Source organism: Pelodiscus sinensis, chromosome 26, assembly GCF_049634645.1.
Source record: "Pelodiscus sinensis isolate JC-2024 chromosome 26, ASM4963464v1, whole genome shotgun sequence".
Taxonomy (NCBI): Eukaryota; Metazoa; Chordata; order Testudines; family Trionychidae; genus Pelodiscus; species Pelodiscus sinensis.
Window position 1 is genome coordinate 16,940,845 of NC_134736.1, and position 7,438 is coordinate 16,948,282.

Sequence of the window (7,438 nt, forward strand, 5' to 3'; positions counted from 1 at the left end):
AATGCCGCTACGCTGATTATTTTCAGGAATAATGAAAGCAAGCAGCTGAGGGCAGAGACGGGAGGCAGTGGCAGCATGAGGACATGATGATGTCACCCTGTCGTCCCACAGGAAAAATGTTTATATATAGAGAGAGATTTGCAGAAGCATTTTAATGCCTCAGTCTGATCAGAGAGGAACTGTGCTTGGTGCTGTACAGATACATAGTGAAAAAACGGCTTCTGCCTCAGAATTTGGAGTCATAAGGACGAGGCACAACTGGTGAGTGACCCACCAAACAGAGGACATGGGTAGCAATTTTCAGGCTGCAGTCTTTTACTCCTGTAAATTTAGGTTGCTGCTTCCTTTCCTTCCTCTTTCGAAACTGACTCTACTTCTGCCTCTCCACTAGTCCTTTGAGTGACATAGGGATAATTTCTGTCTGGCCCCTTATCTTTGGTATATTTGAAAGAGCAACCTCCTTTATCTGACTACAATCTCTCTCCTTTCCTGGTCTTCCAATATGCTAGCTTCTGTCATCCTCTCTTCTGGCAGATTTATTTCACCATCCCCAGTCTACACATCTCTGCACAGCAGCCTGTTTGACTAGGTGATTTTAAATATCCCCGATCCCTATTTTCCTTGCCCTGTAAGCTGTGACCCATAAGTACTCCTAATACTGTATGCTCAGTATATGTAACTGTAACAAACTGCAGTGAGAGCTAAATGTAAACCCCCTTTCAATGAAATGCCTCATGAATTATCCAGTGTAAAGTGTATGTTTTTAAAGAATATTTCCTGAGACCATAAAGGTCTCCATAGATGCTGGCAGAGTGCAGGCTGCATGATTAATTGGGGGTTAGGGTATCTCCAATGTGCCTCGGAAACTGCTATTAGAAGTGATCCTGTTTATCAAATTGGTGCAATGTTTCTTCAAACTCAGCAAAACTTGGCAACCCAAGAAATGCCATTATGGGGTGAGGTGGGAGGCGGGGCATTAATCTCTCCCACACTTTCCCTAAGTATCTGGAGATGAGTGTTTGGTAGAGGGTACATCAGGGCTATGTCTAGACTGGCATGATTTTCCACAAATGCTTTTAACGGAAAAGTTTTCTGAATATGGGGCACATTTTATATGTAGCTATAGGTATCGGTTTGTCTGACTGCATTGCAATTCAGAGGCATGATCATTATCTGATAGCTCCGTAAGCCTGGTGGGTTTTTCTGTCCTAGGGAAAGGTGAAGAAGGCTGCGTCTAGACTGGCATGATTTTGCGCAAATACTTTTAACGGAAAAGTTTTTCCATTAAAAGTATTTGCGCAAGAGAGCGCCTATATTGGCATGTACTTTTGCGCAAAAGATTTGCTTTCTTGCGCAAGAAATTAACCTGTCTGTCTACATTGGCCTCTTTGCGCAAGAATACTTGCACGAGAGGGCTTATCCCTGAGCAGGAGCGATGGAGTATTTGCGCAAGAACCACTGATTTTGTACAGTACAAGTCAGTGTTCTTGCGCAAATACTTGCGGCCAGTCTAGACAGGCGGCAAGATTTTGCGCAAAAGCAAAATCTTGCCAGTCTAGACGCAGTCCAAATGTTTATATGCTGAAATGGAAGCAAATGTTGAAAAGCGTTCATAGCCAGATGCTGTAAAATAGCAGTGTGGGAGGGTTCCTATTACTTCTGTTCTAGGAAGTTGTTGAGATCTGCCCAGTGTACTAATCTAGAGATGATCATGCTGATGACCAACACTGCAGTTAGCATCCGAAAAACCAGCTGTATTCCTCCTGCTTCTTGCATCTCCATCAATAAATAATGAAGAGGCTGCAGTCAGTTTGGCTGATCACTTTTCTGATGTTAAGGTAGGCCCGTTGTCTCCTGTAGCTGTTGGCTAGTGGGTTGAATGCAGGGCAGGGGGATGGAAGACGTGAATTCTATTCTTGGATCTGCCACTCTCTGTAGCCTTGAGGGGCAGCTGTTCCTTGTGCTGAACTTTGAGTTAGTGAAGGAGACTTAAATATTAACAGTAGGAGAGAAGAAACAGGCTGTCTCCATTATGCCCTCTGGTCAAATCTATGGTACTCAATTGTGGTGGAGGGAGGACAAAAGAACCTGAATATTCAGACCCTGGGATTACATAATAGACTATGGTGCCTGGTAGTCACTGATGGACCGATCCTCTTTTAACTTATCAAATTCTTTTTTGAGCAGTTGTATTTTTGGCCTTCATAACGTTCCCTAGCAATATATTCCACAAGTGGACTGTGCATTATGAAGAAGTACTTCCTTGTGTTTTTAAAAACCTGCTGCCTGCTAGTTTTATTATTGTGTTCTTGTGTTATGTGAAGGTGAAAATAACACTTTTTATTCACTCTCTCCACACCATTTATGTTTTTATAGCCCACTGTGCTATGCCCTCATCTCTTTTGTAAACTGAAGAGTTTCATTAAGTCTCTCTAATTTCGCCTCATGTGAAAGTTAATTCAAGGACCTTGTATCCTGTAGGACACTGGCTTTAGGAGATAGCATGAAGCCTTTGGCATAGATAATCTGTAAATTATGAGGAAATGGAAGTAGATTTAAGGGGGAGTTATATCCATAATGACATCAGCCGATCACAGAATATCAGCTAACTCCTGCTTCTGGAAAGTTTTGGATGAAATATCCCACCGCAGAGGTGCTATGGCAATGAATTGACATGTATGATGATAAGGTAAAATAATAAATACACTAAACTACAGGGCTATGTCTACACTACACATTGTTGCGCAATAAGATATGCAAATGAGGTGTGGGATGAATATCGCTGAGCCTCATTTTGCCTACCTAATGAGCTGCCATTTTGCGGCATGGGTTTTTGCGCAAGAAGGAGCTGTCTACTCCTTGCACAAAAACCCCCCTCTTGCGCAGAGCCGTTCTTCCTGAAAATAAGTGTAGACAGCTCCTTCTTGCACAAAAGACCGTGCCGCAAAATGGCGGCTCATTAGATATGCAAATGAGGTGCGGTGATATTCATTCCCGCACCTCATTTGCATATCTTATTGCGCAACAATGCGCATTGTAGACATAGCCCCAGAAGAATGATACCTTAACATTGGCATGGGGAAGAAATGCAAATAAGGAAGGGGGGGCAAATCCCTATTGAATATTCATTAGCTACGGTAATGTCAGCATAAGAGATTCTGAAAGTGGCATCCTGAGGCAGGCAGAGAGGGAGATGTAGACCTTGGGAAAGGCCAGAATGATGAAGATCATTCGCCCCCCTGGTAGAGATGAGGAATGTGATGAGGAGGAGGAAGATGATGGCTAACATTTCAGGCTGTCTGCAAGGGATGGTGTGAGTATGGATGTTCCAGTATACTTCTTGTAGTATTTCTGTCTGTCTTGCTGAGCGAGCAGGGCGAGTACAGGGGAAGGAACCCCAGGGAACCAGGTAGGAAGTGGCCCAGGGCAGGAGCGGGAGCCTCCTCTCCCGCCCCGGGAACCTCAGCGCGTTTTGGCCGGATTGCCTTGCCGAGGGAGTGACCCGCTACCTGGTCGTTCACAGGGCCCTGGGCTGGGACCCGGTGGAGTAGGGTGCATCCCCGCTACAACCCTAAACTGTGTCGTGGACTCAGGCCGGAGGGCCTTGTCCTTGTCTTAAAGGGCCAGCTTTGAACGGCATTGTGGACTCAGGCCAGAGGGCTTTGGCCTTGCCAAAAAGGGCTGGTCGTGGACTGTGCTTCAGACTCAGGCTGGAGGGCCTTGGACTTAAAAGGGTAGGCGGGAGGGGCCCGCCACACTGAGTTAGAGGGGATGTGACTTTGTTAAACATATTAATAATATTATTTATTTGTAAGTACAAAAAACTCCCTGTTTTGCAGTGTTGCACTTGTTCACATCAGGGTTCCCATATAATCATGTATATAGTAGCCCAATGTCTGTGAGTCCGTAATGCTGAAATGCTGGCTGTTCCCTCTGGGCGGTGCAGTTGCTGAAATGCTGGCTGTTCCCTCTGGGCGGTGCAGTTGCTGAAATGCTGGCTGTTCCCTCTGGGCGGCCCGTGCTGCATGGAGAGTGCAGGGCCCAAACAGACACTTGCTCCCCCGCGGCGGCCCGGCTGAGCAGCGCAGAAGTCAGCTGAGCGCGATGGCGGGACATGAAGGGAGGCAGGGCGGTGACGTGTGGTGTGACAGCGGCTCCAGGCCCCGCCCCCTGGTCGTGAATGTCACTGCCCACCTTCACTTCCCGCTGTGGTGCTTGGCTGACCTGCACCGCTCAGTCGGGCCACCGCATGGGAGCAAGTGACACAAGTGACCGTTTGGGCTCCGCGGTCCCCCGAATGAGAGGCAGGAAGGGGAGGAGAAGAGAAAGAGAGATGGAGAGAGAGGCAGGAGGCGGAGGAGAGCTGAGAGAGAGAGGGGAGGCAGTAGGAGGAGGAGAGAGAGAGAGATGGAGCGAGAGACCGGAGGCTCAGGAGAGAAAACGAACGTGGAGGAGAAACCTGAAAATCCCGTCTTATGATGGGCTAATTGACTAGTCATGTATATAGTAGCCCAGTGTCTGGGAGTCTGTAACACTGAAATGCTGGCTGTTCCCTCTGGGGGGCACTGTTGCCTGAAATGCTGGCTGTTCCCTCTGGGGGGCGCTGTTGCTGAAATGCTGGCTGTTCCCTCTGGGGGGCGCTGTTGCCTGAAATGCTGGCTGTTCCCTCTGGGGGGCGCTGTTGCCTGAAATGCTGGCTGTTCCCTCTGGCCAGCCCGTGCCGCATGGAGAGTGCGGGGCCCAAACGGTCGCTTGCGCCGCTTGCTCCTCCGCAGTGGCCCGGCTGAGCGGTGCAGACGTCAGCCTAGCGCCACGGTGGGAGTTTACGTTTACGTTTATGTTTACGTTTACATCACCGCCCCACTCCCCTTCACCTCCCACTATGGCATTCGGCTGACGTCTGCACCATTCAGCCGGGCCGCCATGGGGGAGCCCAAACGGAGACTTGCTCCCCCGTGGAGGCCCGGCTGAGCGGCGCAGAAGTCAGCCGAGCACCGCGGCAGGAGGGGAAGGGGGGCGAGGCAATGACGTACGGTGTGACAGCGGCTCCAGGACCCGTCTCCTGGCTGTGAACGTCACTGCCCCGCCCCCCTTCTCCTCCCACCATGGTGCTCGACTGACTTCTGTGACGCTCAGCCAGGCCGCCGCGTGGGAGCACGCGGCGCAAGAGACCATTTGGGCTCCACGCCCCCCATGCAGCACGGGAAGTGCGGCGCCCAAATGACCATTTTGGCTCCGTGGTCCCCCGATTAAGAGGCAGGAGGGGGAGGAGAAGAGAAAGAGAGAGAGGCAGGGGGCAGAGGAGAGCTGAGAGAGAGAGGGGGGAGAGACAGTAGGAGGAGGAGAGAGAGAGAGAGAGAGAGACGGAGCGAGAGACCGGAGGCTCAGGAGAGAAGACCTGAAAATCCCGTCTTATGACGGGCTAATTGGCTAGTAATGTTAATGTTAACCTGTCTGGGCCTGGTCTTGGGACAAGAGCCTGTCAACCTTCAAAGTGATAAGTAGCAATAATAAAAACAATTTAAAATGATTAATAATTTTTAGATCAGAAACTGATTGTTCGGAAATCTTTCCACTTCGATATGCTTTAAAAATATTTGCTGTGAGCTTTTCTGTCTTTTGCTAGTTGCTCTTCAAACTCTTTTTTAGCCTGCCTAATTATACTGTTACACTTGACTTGCAGAGTGTGTTCCTTTCTATCAGCTGTCAGAGCTCCCTGTGGATCACACAGTTGTGGTTTAAGACAGTTTTGAATCTTTCAGGGTACATCCTGAACATTGCCGCAGCGGAGTCAAATCACAGTGCTGGGAAGCTTTGCTAACTGGGTAAGTCTAATTAGCGTCTGGTAAATGCAGCATTAAGGCCACCAGTCAGCATTGTGACATGCCTCTGAGCAGAGGTGCCAACTCTGGGATTTCCCCTGGAGAGCTGGATCCGTGCTCTACCCCAAACTCTGCCCCCACTTCACAGTTTCCCCTAACCCCACCCCTGCCCTGCCTCTTCCTACCCTTGGCTCACCTCTTTTTGCCCCCACCTTGCTCCTTTCCTCTGCCTCTTCCCACCCCTGCTCTTTCCCCTCCCCTCAGTGCCTCTTGCACGGAGGTGCTGGGAGGGAGCGGTACTGATTGTGGCAGCTGCCAGTGGGCAGGAGGCGCTGATCCATGGGACTGCTGGTGGATGCTGTGCACCCACTATTTTTTTCCTGTGGGTGGTCCAGGTCCTGTTCACTCTCAGTCAGCGGTGATACCTCTGAGGGCCTAAGGCATTTAGGTTTGTCACTGCATTGCAATTGGTTTACCATGGAAGAGGATGGATACTATGAAGAAGTCGGTTCGGTTTATCACCTGCTCCAGTGAAAACATCACCCTCTCCGTGGCTTTCAGAGCAATACAGTGATTTGTTGTCGGGGCTACTAGAATTTTACAGTTCCCAGACTGAGGGGTTTATAAACTCATTGCTTGCTCTAAGGGAGGGTGACTTTAAAATCAGGAGCAGTTTACACCCACTTGCAAGAGTGAGAATGAGGTGCCAGGCAGGTGAGAATCGAGCCCTGGGTTTTCCAGAAGCTGTCCCCACTACCCAGAGCTGTCAGTACCTTCCTGTTGACAATTCCGTATTGAATTGGGGGGGAATCTCTTGCAAAACCCTTGTGGCATATCTCTCCTTGTAATAAGTTTCTTGGGCATCCTGAAGCCCAGATCTCAGTTCCTGCAGGTGTAGTGAACAATAACTGTTTATTTTCTTGAAAAGCTCAAGGGGACCATAAAGCCATGTGCTGAGAAAGGACAAAGCACAGATCAAAAGGGTTGTGGAATACATGTATTCTGAAATCTTTTTTCTCCCTGCAGTGTGTGTGGTCCTGACAGAATATCTGTTTGCTGCACTCCTGTAGTACAGAACTTTTTACCTTTGAGTGATGGAGAGGTTGCCAGAAGATCTTCTTTAACTGTGCATAGGCTCCGTTAAGTAACTGTTCGAGATCCTTGGATGAAATGTGAAGTATTTCTACATTGTCCTCAATACACCTTCCGCATTAGAATCCAAGGCAAAAGAGAGGTGAACACCAGTCTTCATTTACAAATGTGAAAACTCACTAGTCACTGGGGAGATGCTGAGATAAATGAGGGTTGTGTTTGGCCTGGGGAGGAGGGGGTAGGTCACTTGTTTTATATTAACAATGGAAGGTTCAGAGCTTTGATTCAAGTAAACACCCAAATGTGAACTTTCCTGTGAACTCTCTAGAGACCTTATCTCCAGAAATGGGCCAAGATGGAAACTCCCGCAGGGCATCCTGTGTCAGAGGTGCTGACTCCCTGGGTGCTCCAGGGCTGGAGCAAAAATTAATGGATGCAGAGCACCAACTGGTGCCAAGCTTCTCCCTTTGCTCCCCTCCCCTGACTTCCAATGTGCTGGCAACCCTGCATGTAACAACTGCCTC

The 7,438-nt window shown here is 49.0% G+C and overlaps 1 long non-coding RNA gene across 1 annotated transcript; it reads left to right on the forward strand.

Annotated features, from left to right (window-relative positions):
* The first annotated feature begins 3,115 nt into the window (after window positions 1–3,115).
* Window positions 3,116–7,132, forward strand: LOC142820524 (uncharacterized). Its single transcript, XR_012897747.1, has 3 exons — window positions 3,116–3,313; window positions 5,763–5,825; window positions 6,849–7,132. It is a non-coding gene; the product is annotated as an uncharacterized LOC142820524 (long non-coding RNA).
* Window positions 7,133–7,438: the final 306 nt, after the last annotated feature.